Genomic DNA, 20,698 nt, shown 5'->3' on the forward strand with positions numbered 1-20,698 from the left:
TACAAATGGCATGGGATGTGTGCGAACTGTAAAATGTATTTACCACTGCAAGTATTTTTGAACTAAACAATAGAGCGTGGACATGCAGAAAGGGTCCCACCTGAAGAACTGAACAAAAGCCCTGCCTAATTCATTCCGCACTATGGGGTGTACCACCCCCAAAAACTTGGGGAAAAAAAAGTAGTGTTTGATTGCTCAGTGAAGTATGAAGGCGTGTCATTAAACGATCACCTGCTCACAGGGCCAGATCTAACCAACACCCTGATAGGTGTCTTGTGCTGGTTTCGCAAGGGTCCAGTGGCAGTGATGTATGACATAGATTTTAAAGCATAATAACTGAAGGTGTATAAAACGTTAGTAATTAAAGCATTTATTTTAACCATGGCACTTACAATTTTAAACTAAAATATTACTTCAACCATATTGGCTGTGAATAAAATGCATACTTTTCAATGAAAGAACACCTAGAGAGTGTATGTTGCTTCTGGTGTCTGGATTTATACTTCAATATAATGAGGTCCATGTTTAATAATAAACGTGCATACACTATTTTTTTTTTTTATCTCTATTTAACAGCATTAACTTACAATGAAACACGTCTTTCTTCAGGTAGAATGAATGTTTTTCTGCCTTGCTAGCTTTTGGGCTCATGATCAGTAAGTTGCATTCACACAAACTGATTTTGTAAAATCAAACCGTGGATGAAGAACCAGGGTCAGTTAGCGCGAGTCGCGCTCGCTGTGAAGCGGGAGCAGCTGGCTGAGGATTATGAGCCTTCCTCAAACTACAAGGAAATGATGAATAAAAGAGTAGGGATGCTGTGAGTGCAGACAGCATTTCAACCCAGTAGCATGACAAAACACCGTTCCTCACAAACAAAAAAAGAGACCGAACTCAGTCTAGCTGTAGGGGGTTGTTTTTGTTTTTTTGGGGGTGGGGGTAGTTCTGTATTAGCCTGGTAATACCAAAATATGCTACTTCGCTTTGCTTCATAGACAGAGTCTGGAATGGCATAATTGACAAACGTGAACGTTTGGTCATGATGTGTGTTATTCGCCGGCTCAGCTGCCTCGAACTTCCCCTAAGCACAGGCATGCTGTGAAAACAAAACCATCGAGCGAGTTTCGCTTTATCCTGATCCTCCGTGAGAGCAGCCAAGGGGGGGCACAATCACAATTATCACCCTGCCAGACTTTGGCCTACCCACTTTCTCGCTGATGATTGGTAACAACTGATAAATTAAACTTTTCACAAAACCTGTAGCGATTAGAGCCACATCACCTCCATTCAAAATGTAAAACAACCACTCTATGAATAGCATCCCGTGTCTCCATGTCTGTTGTCTTTTTCAATTTCCCTTACCTAAACTACGATCTTACATTCGGTGCTTAGCGTCGACGTCACGGCTCTCAGCCCGCCCTCTGTTCATTGATTGGCCGGCTGTTTTGAGGCCGGAGGAAAACTGGGAGATAGGTCGCTATCTCAGACGGAGTACAGAAGCTAAATTAAATTGAGCGGATGTACGAAGTCTGACGTAGTCAGGCTAGTTCTGTGTAGCTTGCCTTGTGGGGGTTGAAAAATAAAGGTGAGAATCTCTTGCTCTCTCATATGAACATTGTCTTATGAGAGGGTTTCAAACTTCCAGAGCATGTTTTGGCAAAGCAGGACAAATGCCTCGTCAGTTTGATTTTAACAACTTTGAAAAAAGGATCCACTTCAAATGTTGACTACTGTGTAGCGCAATATAGTTTATTATTATAACTTAATAATTTCAGAGGAAGTTGCCTTAACTAAAAAAAAAATGATGCAAACTGTTGTGTTAATTTAATTTTGTTTTGTCTAAACAATATTATTTAGACACTCCGAAATACAAATTCTCACATTATGTAGCCTATTCATTACCAATATATTGAACCATATCTTTATGTTTTTCTAAATCACAAACAGAGTCCAGACATCAGTAAAGTATCCATCTATGAACATGTTTTACAGGTTGTTTTTGGGAAGATTTGCATTACACATGCATTACAGACGTGACAAAAACACCAGAGTTTTGAAGACATATTTTGTTTTAGGTTTTTGTTTTGTTTTATTTACAATGCACAAACCAGAAGCAACAATATCTGCAGAGAAGGGTTGGCCATTCTCAAAACATAAAATATCAATTTTATTCAAATTTTCTTTTTTTTTTTGTTTCAGAGTAAAAATCAATGTTAAGGTATTTAATAGGTCTGTCCCCCACGTAAGATTTTTTAGTTACTAGTCGTTAATTTGTCATTATTCAACTAATCACAGGTTTATATTAAATTTACATCTATAAATTTACATCCTCCGGATGAGACGTTAAACCGAGGTCCTGACTCTCTGTGGTCAATAAAAATCCCAGGATGTCTTTCGAAAAGAGTAGAGGTGTGACCTCGGCATCCTGGCTAAATTCGCCCATTGGCCTCTGACCATCATGGCCTCCTAACAATCCCCATATCTGCTGATTGGCTTCATCTCTCTGTCTCCTCTCCACCAGTAAACTGGTGTGTGGTGTTTGGTGGGCGTTCTGGAGCAATATGGCTGCCGTCGCATCATCCAGGTGGATGCTGCACACTGGTGGTGGATGAGGAGATACCCCCTGTCTATGTAAAGCGCTTTGAGTGCCTAGAAAAGCGCTATATACATTTTTTATGAATTATTATAATCCAAGTTTGCCACAAAGCACAGGCAGAAGTAGCCTTATAATTGTGTAAAAGGAGACATTTTAATTATTTATTAATAAACAAATGTTTTTTGTCAGCTGCAAGACCGACGTTCCTTTAGAGAGAAAAGCAACCTTCACAGATTACATAATGCTTTCGTTTTGAATTGATTCATTTAAAAGTAGACAAAAGTAGCTTTCAGTATATATATTTCTCATGTATGTGAGACACCCCAATTTTAAGATATTTCACTATCAGGAAAAAATTTAAGTGATCGAGAGGGTGCCGCCTCTCATGCATGCCCATTAATAATTTAAATACTTGAATATGATAATAATAATAATAATAATTCACATTTTGCGTGTTCATTACAAAGTAAATAACTAATTTTTACATGCAATCACTGAAGTTGTCAATTAATGAAGCTCTTATTTACAGCGTGTGCATTTTGTTGATTATAATGAGAGAACTTGAGTTTAAATGTGAGGACGTGTTATTAATTCATCCATTCTTTAGCTTTACTATTAACCTTACACCTTTGCTGCACACCTATTAAATGTGTCAAATTTAAAATATGGTTTAATAATAATAATAATAATAATAATATTATATATATATATATATATATATATATATATATATATATATATATATATATATATATATATAAATATATATATATATATAAATATATATATATATATATATATATATATATATATATATATATATATATATAAATATATATATATATACACATACAATAGGTGGCCAGCCTTTCTGCCGCGGTGGTAACTGTAATTCAGTCGCGTGTTAAAATAATTCGCGAAACTACCACCAGATAGCGCAAAGGGATGGATTGCGAAATGAATATAATTGTAAAATGAGATAAAAGAAGGAAGTAAAACAACAACATTATGATATAACATTGTAACATTTAAAAAAGTTTTTTTTACAATTTGTTAATTTTTATAAAATGTAGGATAGTCTTAGACTACAGTCTACTAAACAAAAATTAAAAGAAGACCTTAACACAAAGGATCAAATGCATGCTATTTTTATTAAACAGTAAATAAATATAAGGCCTATATTATATAAGCTAAATGTTTTAATTTCATTTTCATTTCGATTCATTCTTGGTTTAAAAAAATCTTCAGGTTCCATATGCAGAGCGAAATGGGAACGGTCCAGCATTTAGCAATAATTAGTATTAACTCTGTTATTATTCTTGATTTTTCAAACTACCAGCATTTTTCAATTATGCCTTATGTGTGACCAAAAATTAAGTATTATTTGTTTCAGCTGTTTGATCGCTGGTGCCTTGCGCACATTTTCACTGTAAACAGCAGTTCACCAGACATTCGGCGTGAGCACTTTGACATATTGTTAATTATGATTTTTTTTCATCGATACTGAAACGCACACAGCCTATTTACCTCATGAATAATAGTTAAGCTTCAAATGGGCAACATCACAAATATGGAAACGTTTGGATTTCTCCCGATCGAGAAAGCCCAAGCTTACCTTATGATTAGCTTTAAATTATTATTATTATTATTATTTATTACTAAGGCTATATTATTATATACTGCATTTATATTTATCCACTGGAATTATATATTTTTAATTATTGTTTTTTTCCTGATAAATTTGTCAAATTTAAAGGATTTGTTGTAAAATATTTTCTAATAGCCTATTTATTTCCTCTCACAAACTCTGATTTATTTTTTAGCTTGTTTAAAAAAAACATGCAGCAAACGAAAATAGGTGATTGATCCGATGTAAAATCGCAACTTCTTTGTGTTACTCCTTTCAAGCTGAATCTCACAAAATTGGTCAGCTCCCGACAGCATCAGGTGTTTTATTTATGGGGAGTAGAACTGTTTATTTCAATGAATGTAATAGATTATATATCATAATAGTTAGGCTATAATGTTATAAATCAGGTTGGTTTGTATTGCTGACGTAATATGTAAATTATATACGTAGACTTGCACTTAGACCATAGTGCGGCTCGCTGGAAAAAAAGGTTGAGGACCACTGATATAAAGGTTGCTGTCCCATTTTATACAGGAATTGTTCATTTTAAAAAAATCGAATTATATTGTTAGTTCTAATTATATTGTTAACACAAGTTCATTTAGAACTTTTTTTTTTTACTTATAAACTCCTTGAGAATTTAAAGTTTAATTCAAGTTTAAAAAAAGGTTTTAATTGCTTAAATTATTTTTATTAATTAATAATATGTTATCATGTTCTTGTAAAAAATACGTGTTTATTCTTTAGGAAAACAAGGGGAAAAAATAAGGGACAATCAGAATATTTGTTTTGCTTTACCTATTTATGTAACCTACAATTATTCAAATAATAATAATAATAATAATAATAAAATAATGTCATTAAAAATACGATTGGCCTGAGTAATTTTGACCATAATAGACTTTTAGGTTAGTCATTTAGGTGGTAAAAATACTGTGAAATTAATAATGGCATGGATTTTAGAGCATAACAACTGAAGGTTTATGAAACATTAGCCAATAAAGCATTTTTTTTTAAACAACGGAACTTAAAGTTGTGAACTAAAATATTATTTCAACCATACAGCATGTGAATAAATAAAATGCATAATTTTCAAAACATTTCATTATTCATAAAATGCACAACGTTTCTGGTGTTTGGATATTGTGGGATTAAAAATGTATAAAATGTTAAAACTAGGTTCCAATGTAATAGCATATGAACTGAAAACGTTTTGATATACATTTTGAGGTAAATCAGGAAAATCAGGTGTCTGAGATAATGTCCTTTTGTCTTTGTGCTCTTCCTAGCCATTTGTTTTTTTTAAGCTCAAGACACAGCTGTGCCTTTTGTCTCTGATACTGTCAGGCACCTCTGTATTTAAATGACACTGTTATGTCTCCTCTCCACCAGTAAACTGGTGTGTGGTGTGTGGTGTGTGGTGGCCGTTCTGGAGCAATATGGCTGCCGTCGCATCATCCAGGTGGATGCTGCACACTGGTGGTGGATGAGGAGATACCCCCTGTCTATGTAAAGCGCTTTGAGTGCCTAGAAAAGCGCTATATACATTTTTTATGAATTATTATAATCCAAGTTTGCCACAAAGCACAGGCAGAAGTAGCCTTATAATTGTGTAAAAGGAGACATTTTAATTATTTATTAATAAACAAATGTTTTTTGTCAGCTGCAAGACCGACGTTCCTTTAGAGAGAAAAGCAACCTTCACAGATTACATAATGCTTTCGTTTTGAATTGATTCATTTAAAAGTAGACAAAAGTAGCTTTCAGTATATATATTTCTCATGTATGTGAGACACCCCAATTTTAAGATATTTCACTATCAGGAAAAAATTTAAGTGATCGAGAGGGTGCCGCCTCTCATGTATGCCCATTAATAATTTAAATACTTGAATATGATAATAATAATAATAATAATTCACATTTTGCGTGTTCATTACAAAGTAAATAACTAATTTTTACATGCAATCACTGAAGTTGTCAATTAATGAAGCTCTTATTTACAGCGTGTGCATTTTGTTGATTATAATGAGAGAACTTGAGTTTAAATGTGAGGACGTGTTATTAATTCATCCATTCTTTAGCTTTAATATTAACCTTACACCTTTGCTGCACACCTATTAAATGTGTCAAATTTAAAATATGGTTTATTAATAATAATAATATATATATATATATATATATATATATATATATATATATATAAATATATATATATATATATATATATATATATATATATATATATATATATATATATACATACAATAGGTGGCCAGCCTTTCTGCCGCGGTGGTAACTGTAATTCAGTCGCGTGTTAAAATAATTCGCGAAACTACCACCAGATAGCGCAAAGGGATGGATTGCGAAATGAATATAATTGTAAAATGAGATAAAAGAAGGAAGTAAAACAACAACATTATGATATAACATTGTAACATTTAAAAAAGTTTTTTTTACAATTTGTTAATTTTTATAAAATGTAGGATAGTCTTAGACTACAGTCTACTAAACAAAAATTAAAAGAAGACCTTAACACAAAGGATCAAATGCATGCTATTTTTATTAAACAGTAAATAAATATAAGGCCTATATTATATAAGCTAAATGTTTTAATTTCATTTTCATTTCGATTCATTCTTGGTTTAAAAAAATCTTCAGGTTCCATATGCAGAGCGAAATGGGAACGGTCCAGCATTTAGCAATAATTAGTATTAACTCTGTTATTATTCTTGATTTTTCAAACTACCAGCATTTTTCAATTATGCCTTATGTGTGACCAAAAATTAAGTATTATTTGTTTCAGCTGTTTGATCGCTGGTGCCTTGCGCACATTTTCACTGTAAACAGCAGTTCACCAGACATTCGGCGTGAGCACTTTGACATATTGTTAATTATGATTTTTTTTCATCGATACTGAAACGCACACAGCCTATTTACCTCATGAATAATAGTTAAGCTTCAAATGGGCAACATCACAAATATGGAAACGTTTGGATTTCTCCCGATCGAGAAAGCCCAAGCTTACCTTATGATTAGCTTTAAATTATTATTATTATTATTATTTATTACTAAGGCTATATTATTATATACTGCATTTATATTTATCCACTGGAATTATATATTTTTAATTATTGTTTTTTTCCTGATAAATTTGTCAAATTTAAAGGATTTGTTGTAAAATATTTTCTAATAGCCTATTTATTTCCTCTCACAAACTCTGATTTATTTTTTAGCTTGTTTAAAAAAAACATGCAGCAAACGAAAATAGGTGATTGATCCGATGTAAAATCGCAACTTCTTTGTGTTACTCCTTTCAAGCTGAATCTCACAAAATTGGTCAGCTCCCGACAGCATCAGGTGTTTTATTTATGGGGAGTAGAACTGTTTATTTCAATGAATGTAATAGATTATATATCATAATAGTTAGGCTATAATGTTATAAATCAGGTTGGTTTGTATTGCTGACGTAATATGTAAATTATATACGTAGACTTGCACTTAGACCATAGTGCGGCTCGCTGGAAAAAAAGGTTGAGGACCACTGATATAAAGGTTGCTGTCCCATTTTATACAGGAATTGTTCATTTTAAAAAAATCGAATTATATTGTTAGTTCTAATTATATTGTTAACACAAGTTCATTTAGAACTTTTTTTTTTTACTTATAAACTCCTTGAGAATTTAAAGTTTAATTCAAGTTTAAAAAAAGGTTTTAATTGCTTAAATTATTTTTATTAATTAATAATATGTTATCATGTTCTTGTAAAAAATACGTGTTTATTCTTTAGGAAAACAAGGGGAAAAAATAAGGGACAATCAGAATATTTGTTTTGCTTTACCTATTTATGTAACCTACAATTATTCAAATAATAATAATAATAATAATAATAAAATAATGTCATTAAAAATACGATTGGCCTGAGTAATTTTGACCATAATAGACTTTTAGGTTAGTCATTTAGGTGGTAAAAATACTGTGAAATTAATAATGGCATGGATTTTAGAGCATAACAACTGAAGGTTTATGAAACATTAGCCAATAAAGCATTTTTTTTTAAACAACGGAACTTAAAGTTGTGAACTAAAATATTATTTCAACCATACAGCATGTGAATAAATAAAATGCATAATTTTCAAAACATTTCATTATTCATAAAATGCACAACGTTTCTGGTGTTTGGATATTGTGGGATTAAAAATGTATAAAATGTTAAAACTAGGTTCCAATGTAATAGCATATGAACTGAAAACGTTTTGATATACATTTTGAGGTAAATCAGGAAAATCAGGTGTCTGAGATAATGTCCTTTTGTCTTTGTGCTCTTCCTAGCCATTTGTTTTTTTTAAGCTCAAGACACAGCTGTGCCTTTTGTCTCTGATACTGTCAGGCACCTCTGTATTTAAATGACACTGTTATGCTGATAAGATCAAGGCAGGGAAGTTGCCAGTGTCTGGAATCTCCCTGATTGCATTTGCATGCTTTGTTAAAATGGTCTCCACCTCTACTGTATGGATCCCTCCCACTTGAATGTATATAATCTACAATGTCTTAAGGACAATTTAGACCTCTTGATGACTGCAGCGCCACGCAGAGCGTTCTCAATAAAGAATCCTGCTGAAGATTACCCAAGAGTCTCCTGGTCTTCGTTTCTGAGTTCCCAACAATATGTACTTCAATATAATGAGCTCCAAGTTTAAGAATAGTCCTAGACTTCTCTCTCTCTTTAACAGCATTAGCTCAATGATATACGTCTTCCTTCCGTTAGACTTCTCCTGCCTTGCTAAATGCTGGGCTCATGATCAATAAGTTCGCCTCAATCTGATTCAGTGAAGTCAAACAGCAGACAGTGAAGCCTCGGAGACCCGCGCGCTGTGAGGCGGGAACAGAGGACTCCGCTTGGTCTTAAAGCCTCCCGCAAACATCCACGATCACAAATAACAATGATTTTCGTAAAATAATGATTAATTATTAATTGATGATGTGTTATTATCATTATGGTCTTGTGAAAATAATAATATGGGCTGCGAGAAAATTATGAATACAAATAGTAGCGCTGCTGAGTGCAGGCATGTGTTCTTCAGAGCCAAAACACAGACCGAATTCTGTTCAGCTGGAGAGGGTTGGGTTTTGGATAGTTATTCATGGCTTGTGGGGTCGAGATAAAGGTGTGAATTGCTCTTTCATATGGACAATGTCTTATGAGGCTTTCACTTGCTGAACCGGTTTATATAGGACTGTTTTGGTTATATTCACAGTGCTGGCTCTCTCCAACGAGAGAAATGCAACATTCACACATTTGATTTGATTTGAAGAATTTATTTCACACACTTCATCATTTTTAAAGACAAAATTAACAATAGATACGGAAAGGTTAATGTGTGTAAAAAGGGGAAACCACAAAGAAGCTACTAAAAGCTTTTATGAGGGGGCCCAATAACACCATACGACATATACCATACAAGAACAAAAAGCTCAATCCATAAACACAAATAAATATAAATACAACAAGACAACCACTACAGCAAATAAACGATCCCAGCATAAATGTAACACTTTCAAAATGATCAAAACGTATATGTTAAAAGCAGTTTTTCCTTAAGATTTTTCTTGAAAATGGAGACAGAATGCATCAATTTAAGGTTTTCCTCAAGCTCGTATCAAATCTGCGGACCTCTACAGACAGCACTCAGGCTCGTACATTTCAATCGTCTTATTTTACCAGTAATTTAATGTTTTTCCCTTGTGTGATATGTATGCTGGGGTCTGCTGATTGGGACAAGTTCACACAAGCTGTAATTTAACTTATGAACAACCTGGACTATTATACAGGCATTATGAAAAGTATTTTATTCGGTAAGTCTTAATAGACCAAGGCGATAAAACAAGGGACGTGAAGGGGTATTTGGCTCAGACCACGTTAATACCCGTATAATTTTTTTCTGTAAAGACTGTATTTTTTTCAGGTAGCTAGTAAAAGTGTTACACCATATGACATTGCAATAGTTTATATGGGACTCAAACAAGGTTTTATATAAGATGACAAGTGCTGACTGTGGGAGAAAATTTCTTATTTTGAAAAATAATCCAACATATTTAGATAATTTTTTATGAATTGCTCAACATGACATTTAAATTGTAGACATTCATCAATAAAGATTCCGAGAAATTTAGTGGTATTTACTCTTTCAATAATTTGTTCATTCATTTTAAGACAGAAATGCTTATTTGCCAATTGATTTTGTTTGGAATGAAATACGATGTAGTTTGTCTCGTTTATGTTAAGAGATAATTTACTGCACCGAAACGAGATAGCAACATTTCTTAACTCTCTATTTATTATTTCTTCCATTTCATCTGGACTCTTATGTGACATAAATAAGTTTGTGTCATCAGCAAATAAAACCTTGTGTAAAGCCATTGTAGAATTTTCAAAATCATTTATATATATTAAAAAAAGAAGAGGGCCCAAAATGGATCCCTGAGGGACTCCACATTTAATGGGTTTACTTACTGAAATTTGTTCATTGATACATACTGCTGTCTACCAAACAAATAACTTCTGAACCAGCTAAGGGCTAATCCTCTAACTCCATAATGGTGTAATTTATTCAATAAGATGTCAAAATCAATAGTATCAAACGCCTTAGATAAATCAAAAAAAATACCAATACCGCTATCGCCTTTATCAATGGCATCATTGATCTTTTCGATCAGATCGAGTACCGCCATGCATGTGGTTCTTTTTCTTCTAAAACCATATTGAGAAGAAGCAATAATATTTAATTTATCAAGGTAGCCATATAGCCTATTGTACACTACTCTCTCTAAAACCTTAGAAATTGTGGGCAAGATTGATATTGGATGATAATTGCACATATCATTTTTATCCCCAGATTTAAACACTATTACACTATTCCTTTTCGTTTAAAAACATTTCAAGCTTTCTGTAGATATATTTTTAATGTACCTATGTGAGACAACACGATATTATGTTAATTAAAAAATTCTACTTTCATTATCATGACAAATTAAAGTGATGAGACGGCGCCTCCCTGTCATTAATGCACATTAATAATTTTTGCACAAAAATTTGAATATGAGCTTCTTATCACGAGTAAAATTCATGCCAACAGCCAACATATTTAGCTTGATCGGAAGGTTGACTGCAAGAGTCGAGCGGGATGTTAAGAGTTTGTCTGTTTCTTTTACTGATTATTTTCGGGTTAAAGCACAGATTCACACTCAATCGCTTTCGCAATAATGCGTTCAAACAAATGTAATCTTACAGTGCTACATTATCAGCATGCTATCTGATTTTGAAATCTTGAAGTTTATCGATCTGTTTAGAAAAAATAACTGAAAAAGATGTTATTTTCATCACAAACAATATTTTTACAGCAGAAAGCAGCAAATTAAAGATTAGTTTGGCATGTGATAGGCTATAGGGAAAAAAAAAAGTTTACACATAGCTTAAGCCACTTTGAAACTCTCCTGTTATTTTTTTTAATAATTATTATTATTTTATATGCTATGTTATGAACATAACATTTCAAACATACTGAAATACTTTATTCACGGAGTGAAGGTGGAGCGTGTTTCTGGTATCAATAGCCGCATTTCCCCTTTCGGGCCAGTGCGAGCCAGGGCTTAAAGCGGGCTGGGCGGGGCTCATAGCCCCGGGCCAGTAGCACCGAGGCCAGAATAGTGCAGGGTTTCCACAGTGGAACTTGAAGCTCCGCTGCACATCACTAAAACACGCCCTTTACACGCCTCTCAGAACAACATCATGCAACCTCATTATTTCACCAACAAAGATATCAGAAGATATCAGAAAAAGTCACTGGAACATGCGCGATCACAAAACAAGATGATAAAAGTGGCCGTTTGTTTGCATGCTTTGTTATATATTCACATTCAAAAGCATCGATGTAGAATAAGTCAGTCCCTCCAGAAAAACGCGGATTATTTTTGTGATTGTTGCGGGCAAAAATCCTTGATTTTGCGGCAGGTTTTCTTAAAAAAAAAAATAGCAAAAACTTGCAAAAACGGCCATTTGATGAAAAAGAGAAAAAAAGGTGATCCCCCCCCCCCAACACCCTGTTCTCACTAGGCTACTACCTTACTGTAATGAGTCATTTCTTATGACTTCCTATGATAAGCAAGCATACTAAATCACATAATATTTAAGTTCTCATTCTGTTTTATGTCAGACCTTAATTAACACATGACTCAAACTTACAAAACATTGAGTCAAACAAGTTCTCTAGCTTTACAAAAGGAATATTCAACAACTTCTGTAAAAATGAATACAAATAAAATATACACACAAATATACAAATGCTGTTTTACAGGAATTGCAAAGTACAAGCTCTTACTGCTATGTAAATCATTTTACATACTACTAACTTACAACTGTAAGGTTTTGGTACTATTCTGTAACATAAAAGTACAATCTTACAACTGTAGAGGTGCATCAACTTCTAAATGAAACTACAACAGTCCATTGTGAAAATGAAAACTAACTGCGTAGCCTCTAACACTGGCCTATCATTCGCCATCCTCATCCTCATCCCTCTCTCAAAATAATTTGCCCCCTCTTTCATGTAACACACTGGGTACCCAGCAAACACAGAACGTTGTGAGGACGTCGCCAGTTAGTCGTCATTTGGTCAGCGCGACATTACTTTATGGCAACGTTGTGAGGACGTCGTGGTAAAGTTCAATTTTTTTTAAATCTTGGCTAACTTCCCACTCAAAAGACGTCGCTAGTTAGTCCCATTGGGGACGTTGTAGCAACGTGGTCATCTGGTCTTCAGATAACTTTTAATATTATTGCACTAGATGTATTATTATTATTAAGATACCATTTGAACAGCATATTCTTTGGGAAATATACAAAAAAATTAATCAAGCATGTTAAAATAATTATATATATATGCCATCAGTTTAAGAACAATAAAATAAAATAAACAATTTACTTAGCAAATGGTGATAATGTTTGTTAATGAAAGAGAGTACGGGACAAAAGAACATTTAAACCTTAAACTAGCAGCGCACGTCACTTTCTGAGTGAAGTGCGCGACGTGCGCGTGCCCGTCATTTTGTAACGGTCAACTTCCAGCGGACGGACACGGAGGAAAGGTAAGTCCTATAAATCTACTTTTATTCATAGATTTTAACTGATATAACGGTAAATGCCATCAAAGAGGAGTAGTGTTTTGTATTTTTGTAGGTTTTCTCTTTCAATTTAATAAATAAATGCTCTGTTTGGTTAATTAGCTCAAAAGCAGTCTCAGAGGTGGTCTAAGGTAACGGTAACTGTTAAAATCGAATATAACCTTACCTGTTTTAAATTATTTGAAATGTATCACTATAAACTATACAGTGTTAACTTTCTAATAATTACATTTTTAACCGTAGTAACGTTAATTAGTTTGTTTGAATACCTGCTGCTGGAGCTTGATGATGCTCATGCTAGCCATGCTGTGAACTTGAATATAATCCGATATAACGTTAAATATAAAGTTTAACGTTAATTAGACAGAGGCTGCCGAAATCATGTTCAGTGTAATGTTATGTGGGATTAATAATTTCCCCTTTTCTCCCTCAAGTGGCAGGCTTGTAAATTCTGTCATCTGTTCATTATTGGTGTTAATGGTGTTTTTCACATGCATGCTTTTTAATGCTAGTTTAATTCTCAAATTGATCTGATACTTTCTTTCACAAAAAGTAAACAAATTGTTCACTTTTTTAGGGCCTGACAACCACCAGTTGAGTCCATGATTCAGTTCCTTACACTGATAAAAATAATCTGCTTGATTTACTTAAAAAATATGATGAATTCTTTTGCATAATTGTATTACGTAGATCCAACAAGACTAGTCTTTGTACAAACTACTTAATTTTTCTGTTTGTTGAAATAAAATTTGCACATAAAGTTAACTTAATTTTAGTATTGATCTAGTCATTTTTTTGTGTGTGTGATCTACACAACTTTAAGAATCCAAAATGTGTATTTTTGATTGAATCCAACTTAATTTTTACATTTCAATATTACAAATTTCAAGTGGGATATACTGTTTTCAAAATTTGTTAGTGTATTTTAAAGTTACATGTACTCAGGTATTCTAATTAGCAACTGAGTATTTCTACTGAAAGTATAAATGCAAATAGTAATTGTTTTACTACTATAGTAAAAGTTCAACACTGGTACTTGTAAACAGAATGCCAGTAGAATGTATCCATCAAATATAGAAATCTAGTTATTACATTGAAGCTGACATTTTGGCCATTTGAGAGTAAAAACTGACAAGGTCAGTATAAAACAAAGTATAATAAAATATATCCACCTCACAGGTTGAGACATTGTGTACAATACAAAATTGTGCTTCATGGTGGTGACAGAGGAAAGCTCATTAAGTGAAAGTTGACAGGCTTTATTGTCTTCATAAGAAACCATTCAGACACATTTACAGAATATTTTCTATAAAATTGCGTTTTTCAGTCCTGTACAGTAACATACTCTTAAGACTTTAAAACAACACGCTTGCACATGTATGATCATATGTATGATCCCCGTGTGACAATGGAGATCTTCTAAGAAACCTACATTTCAGTTTCTTTGGGTTTCTATTGAAAAAAACTCACATTGTGCAATATAGTTTCTGACTTCTTAACTGTCATCTTTCCTTCAACTGCACCTTTAACATTAACACTCACAAACATGGTCCCTATATGAAATAGGATTAGTGTGACTTGAGAAAGTGCACTGAAAAAGACCTGAGAAATTGAACAGTAAAACTTTACCAGAGGGACTCAAACCCTCTACATTCAACAATGTCTGTATCGCTTTTAGGCCAGTAAGCTGATCGTGTGATCGTGGATTTTGGAGGACATGTTTTTGTTAACATCCTCCAGCTCCAGGAAGATCTTCTGAAATACCTCAAAGGTGTATTTAAGTTTCTCTGGGTAGCTTAGTTCCAAAGCATAAATAAGGCCCATAAGGTAGGAGCAAGCATGTGCTACACTGGGAATGCAAAAAAGGACCTCCGCTCCCTCAATGGCTATTCCAACTTTCTTCTCGAGACCTCCATCCCTGGCTTTGCTGACCACAAAGATGTTGAGCACAAATGAAGTGATGGCCTCTTGGATGGCTGCAGCATCATCGTCATCACAAACCTGTGAAATAAACCAGAGAGAATTGAACCTACTGCTTTGTTTGCTAATGTGAAGAATGCATTTAAGCCAATTTTTTTCCCACATGGATTTGCCTACATTTATAAACAATTACAATCTTGTGTGAATTTAAAAATATTTATGTGGAAAGACACACACACACACACACACACACAGTGTGTGCAGAATTATTAGGCACGTTGATTTGCTGATCATATTTTATTCCCAGGAACATTTTCCCAATTCCAAACCATATTAAACTTAACTACTATTAATTTAATCATTTATAAGTGATATATAATTGTACATAAAGGTTGGAAATGAAAACGCCTTATATTCAGGTGTGCAGAATTATTAGGCACGTTTTCTTTTACAGATAAAATAAGCCAAAAACGAGATTTAACTCAGATTGAAAAGTCAAAATTATTAAATCCCCATGAGAAGAATCCAATACTAATGCAATACTAGAGATTGCAGTTAAAGCATGACCATTGGACAGTAACATGCTCATTGGGTCAGCAGGGTCAGACAAAAAAACGGTAGAGAAGACAAAACACATGATAACTGCAAAAGAATGAAGAATTAAAGGATTAGTTCACCTCCAAGTTGAAAATTGTGTCATCATTTACTCACCCTCAAGTTGTTTTAAACCTGTATAAATTTCTTTCTTCTGCTGAACACAAAGAAAGATATTTTGCAACTTGGGTTTCATTGACTTCCATAGTATATATTTTTTCCTACTATGGAAGTCAATGGGACCCAAGTCTGTCTGTTTACAGACATTCTTCAAAATATCTTTGTGTTCAGCAGAAGAAAGAAATTTATACAGGTTTAAAACAACTTAAGGGTGAGCGAATGATGACACAATTTTCAACTTTAACTGTGAACTGTGCAAATCCATCCCATATAATCCAGATGCTAGATCTGAGTAAATCCAGACCCTAAATGAGGAGCAAATTGGGTGGTCTCTCTGAGGGTGGTGGAAGTCAGTTTCGAGATTTGTCATATACTGGTAGCGGTGAGGAGCACAGCTTCCATTTAGTTGTGTTTGCCTCTCTGTCTGCTTGTCTGTCCTCAAAAATGTAAAGAGAAAATATATATTTATTTATCAGGACAATCATTTGTAATCTTAAAGGGATGGTTGATTATGATTTCACTTTTTTAACTTTAGTTAGTGTGTAATGTTGCTGTTTGAGCATAAACAACATCTGCAAAGTTACGACATTCAAAGTTCAAAGCAAAGGGAGATATATTCTTTTAGAGAAATCTATTTTTAAGGACTACAACAAACGGCTGGTAGAGACTACAACGGCTTCCACTCGGGTTGGTGACATCACTAACCCTAAAATGTACATAAATCCTGCCCCCAGGAACATGCAACCAGGAGCAGCAGGTCATTTGCATTTAAAGGGACATACAAAAACTGAGCTTTTTTACTACATGCTATAAAAATTATCTGTGTGGTATGTTGAGCAAAAACTTCACATACTCTGAGGACATAAGAGATTTTTTATACATCTTGTAAAAAGGGGTATTATACCACCCCTTTAACCAAACAATACTACAAATTAAGGAAAGACGGCAGCTATTTTTTGCCTGTTTACATACTGATTGCCCTTGTCCATCCTGGAATTCCCTTAAATCACATTTGTTAAAGAAACATTCAACTAACAAGTCACCAAAAGTCATTTGTTTTGATTTTGAACTTTACAGAGAAGGATTACTTTCAACACCTATGACATCTTTAAACAAAACTGTATGTGCACTATGTCTTCAGTGTGAGTGTCTTGACTTTTAAATTAATTTATGGTGCCTGTGCATCACACAGATCCCAGCATATTCTAGAGTCATTTTGGGGCACTAACTGAACATAAGTAGATTGGTCAAATATGACAATATTGAGGCCCGTTGTTCTGAGCCATACAATTGTTCAGGGGAGTATGCAACTGACGAATGAAAAGAAGAGAATCTAAAATTACACCATGATTGATCAGATGTTTTTCTTACAGCTTCATCAGGTAAGCATCTTGTTATTTTCTCCACAGGTAATCAGGTAAGTTTGATTTTATCACAGCCTCATCAATGTTAAATAGAAAGATGTGACTTTAAAATGGTGGAAGTAAACTAATTAAGTTTTTTTATTTTTTAGCTAATGTATGTAACCATGGGATCAACAAAAATAGATTATCATGGCAATGGGAACTAATGCAATGGCAGACTTTGAGCAACCAGCAACATATGGTGCACACCCCTTAAGTCGTCACTTTTTTTTTTTTTTACAGGACTATAAATTTACTCTGTGAAATGCAAAAAAACAACAACTGCCAACTGAGTTATAACTTCACCCCCAGTTTCCTCACTACAATAAATTTATTATATAATTTAAATATAATTTATTGAAAGTTACATACCTTTATCCAGTGTAGCCTATTGTCAGGAGAATCACCTGGTTAAGGACACAGTGTAAGTTAATGGTTAGTAACTGACCAATGCAAGAAACCCAATTCATAGCAAATCATAACTATAACTATAATTAAAAATAGTTTCACATTTTCTTCTCTCCACAAACAACTACAGGTAGTTGACCTGCCGATCAGACAGCTAATTGTCTTCAGTTTCATATGAAATGTTTGTGTTTTTTTTTTTTTCCACGGAGCTCAGATGAGAAAGTGTACAGGGAACCGCGTCATACAGAAGGCAGGATTATGGTCACATATTATGATTGACAGCTGTAAACGCTCTAACCATAGACCGTAAAAACTACCGTCCTAACAAACGCAAACCACGAAGAGAAACAGACAGCGTGCTAATGGGCACTCTTTCAGATCGCATAATTCATGGAGTATGCATTCTGTATGACGAAATACCTATATGACAAAAGTTCATAGGGACATCATATACATATATATATATATATATAAAACATATTAATAGATTGATTGAATAAAGGCCAAAGATAAGAAACGTTTCGTTTTACCCCAAACGAATTATATTTTATCTTGAACCACTAAAGAGACATCAGAGCCAGCGGCAAATGTCAGAAGGTCTAGCCGAGCTGAAGCTGCTCTCGGCGGATAAATGATGACGGAGCTCCCGCTGATCGCATGGAGCTCATCTCTGAAATCGGCGAAACACATTTTTTTAAATAGACGCTGTCTTTATAAATAAACCGCATATTTGAGTTTAAAACAACTACATTCTCGCCTGAAATACTTCAAAAACTACATTTCATGAAACGATAACAGTAATATTTTGAAAATTATCCGAATAAAATGGCGGCTGTAAATGCTGCGTGAACTCAGCTGGCAGCTGTCCCCCGTACGAGAGACAAACGTTACCCGCATTCCAACGCATCCAACATCACCTTTTATTATCAGGGAGAAAAAGGAATCCTAAAATAGGCTTCAGTGGCTCCTTAAATGTATTTAGACATATGCCAAGCTTAAAACTGAATGCTTTAAAGCAGCTAAAGTTAGCCACCTAACTTTAACTTACCAGTGTAACCACATGGTAGGCCTAATGCTAATTAGAAAATCCACATACAACAATCTTCAAATTACATTTAAAGCCTGGTTTTTGTACAGCAATTCGAAAACTGTAAAGAATGTACCAACCCAAGTAACATTAACTGTTAATTTGCTAGCTTTATTCTTACCTTAAATTCAGTCCGCGTGTTCGTCTTTGTTAGGAATGCAAGGGGTTTCCAGACCAACGAAACAGGAAGGGGAGTTTTTTTTTTTTTTACCAAGTGAGTAAATAAAACAAGGTATTGTTTGTTGTGCGTGTGTAACTAAAAAGCTTGGCTGGGATTACTTAGATTAATTTAGTAAAGGAATAAAATACACATTTTCTTGTTTTTTGAACAAATGCAGATTAATTTAAAACTAGATATATTAAAGTAAAGACACAAACTTAACATTTTATTGTTGATATCACGCATTTTAATTACTTAACATTTACATCCACTCAGATTAATTTTTTTCAGTGTATAAGGAAATATATTTGTTACCACCTAGTAATTTAAATGTATTATTTATTGCTTTAAAATGAACACATATATTTATCATCAGGGGAAGAGACAGTCTGGGCAGCAGCAACAAGACAACTATTACAAGTAGAGATGGGTTTCAAGAACTGGTACTAATTTGGTTCCTGACTTGTTCAGTACTGAAAACATTTACATAAGGTACAGGATCAATAGTGCTGCTATCAGTATTCTTGTAACATTGATTCATTACCCTTTAGACACAACCACATATCCTCCAAATCATCTCTGCGTGGATGGCAGCAAGGATCCAGGATCAAGAGATCATTCTTCATGGAGACTGTTCCACAGGAATCAGTTTCTCCTGGGTGAAAAACTAAACCTGGTTGTTTCAGCATCACTCAGGCAAGACTAAATACTTTTAAATTGATTTCAGTTGGTTATGTGTTTCAGGTCATCCTGGCCATTCTGCTGTCCTGGATGTAAGTCCGTGCTGGAACTACATTTCTCGTTGTTGAAAGATTTGTGCAGCGGTATCCAGACACATAACGCCCCATCACACGGGGCGTCAACGCCTCTCGTTTACTTTTAAATGAAGTGACGTCAAGGATGGTGAAATTAATTCTAGAAATTAATTCTAAATAGAAGTTGAAGACTTTTCAAGCGACAATGCAGCCGTCCTCCAGTCAGAACATCTTATGCAAATACCCAAGCGCAGACGCAAGCCAATCAAGTGCATGCAATACCAGAAAACTAATGTGATTGGCTGTCACTATGAGAAGAGACAGTAATTCTGATCCGATATCAGTGTCGTTTTTTGCAAAAAAATGTTTAAATCAATGTAGAATTTTCTATACTTCTGTGTAGGGATGTCAATTTTCAATCATTTCCATGATCGATCGTCGTTTAAATTAACAATCAAATAATCGATTAATCGTTAACCTTAATGCTGCAAAGTCTATTGCAGTAACACCCAGTCACTGATATGACAGGATGTGCAAAAGTGTGTGTGTGTGTATATATATATAAATATATATATATATATATATATATATATATATATATATATATATATATATATATATATATATATATACATATATATATATATATACACACACAGTTTTACATATATTTTACAGCAAAGACCAAAAGTTTGGACACCTTCTCATTCAAAGAGTTTTCTTTATTTTTATGACTATGAAGATTGTAGAGTCACACTGAAGGCATCAAGGGCTATTTGACCAAGAAGGAGAGTGATGGGGTGCTGTGCCAGATGACCTGGCCTCCACAGTCACCGGACCTGAACCCA

The 20,698-nt window shown here is 34.0% G+C and overlaps 2 long non-coding RNA genes across 2 annotated transcripts; one reads left to right on the forward strand and one right to left on the reverse strand.

Moving 5' to 3' along the window:
* The first annotated feature begins 13,163 nt into the window (after positions 1-13,163).
* LOC127970022 (uncharacterized) lies at positions 13,164-20,367 on the forward strand. The gene is made up of 3 exons (XR_008156478.1): positions 13,164-13,367; positions 13,981-14,013; positions 19,472-20,367. It is a non-coding gene; the product is annotated as an uncharacterized LOC127970022 (long non-coding RNA).
* LOC127970036 (uncharacterized) lies at positions 15,104-19,105 on the reverse strand. The gene is made up of 3 exons (XR_008156485.1): positions 19,057-19,105; positions 17,813-17,847; positions 15,104-15,404 (listed from the first exon to the last, which is right to left on the reverse strand). It is a non-coding gene; the product is annotated as an uncharacterized LOC127970036 (long non-coding RNA).
* Positions 20,368-20,698: the final 331 nt, after the last annotated feature.

This window comes from Carassius gibelio, chromosome A4, assembly GCF_023724105.1.
Source record: "Carassius gibelio isolate Cgi1373 ecotype wild population from Czech Republic chromosome A4, carGib1.2-hapl.c, whole genome shotgun sequence".
Classification (NCBI taxonomy): Eukaryota; Metazoa; Chordata; class Actinopteri; order Cypriniformes; family Cyprinidae; genus Carassius; species Carassius gibelio.